Below are 554 nucleotides of genomic sequence, written 5' to 3'. Positions count from 1 at the left end.
CCCTCGCCCTGTTCTCAGGGCGGGTTCCTGCTGCGGCTTTATATTGGGGGCGTTCGCGGTTTAGGAGTTGCCCGGATGACCCTCAGTGGTCTGGGGTGCAGGCTTCAAACCTGTAGCTGTCTAGCGACAGAGTGGTTCAATTCCACCTTTCGGGCGAGCCGCCAGAGAGTCCGACGCGGTTAAAGGCCTCTTTTATGCCCCGGGGCCTGCTGGGTTCCAGCACCGGCCAATAATCCGAATTGTCCCCAGGAGTGAAAAGTAATCACCCACTGCAGCATTATCCCTGTTGTCACGGTGCATGGAGACACTGCTTATGCTTTCTCCACCCTGCCCCACAGAGCACCTCCTGGGGCACAACAGGGAGGTCCCATCCATCCATCTTCCACCAGGCTGGCAAACAAGTTTTTTTTCCCTTCCATTTGTTATTGCTATCCCCTCAGAGCACAGGACTGGGCTGATGAAGTAGCATTGTGCTGGTACAGCTGAGAGAAGGGAAATCTCCCAAGGGTGCCTGGGTGAGATTTGGATTTTAATTGGATTCTGCTAAGCAGTTC

General features: G+C 54.7%; 1 non-coding gene across 1 annotated transcript; it reads left to right on the top strand.

Moving 5' to 3' along the window:
* Positions 1-69: 69 nt before the first annotated feature.
* Positions 70-155, top strand: TRNASTOP-UCA. The gene has a single exon. It is a non-coding gene; the product is annotated as a tRNA-Tyr (tRNA).
* Positions 156-554: the final 399 nt, after the last annotated feature.

Source organism: Nestor notabilis, unplaced genomic scaffold, assembly GCF_000696875.1.
Source record: "Nestor notabilis isolate BGI_N333 unplaced genomic scaffold, ASM69687v1 scaffold26551, whole genome shotgun sequence".
In the NCBI taxonomy this organism is placed as follows: Eukaryota; Metazoa; Chordata; class Aves; order Psittaciformes; family Psittacidae; genus Nestor; species Nestor notabilis.
This window is presented reverse-complemented; position numbering and strand designations above follow the sequence as displayed.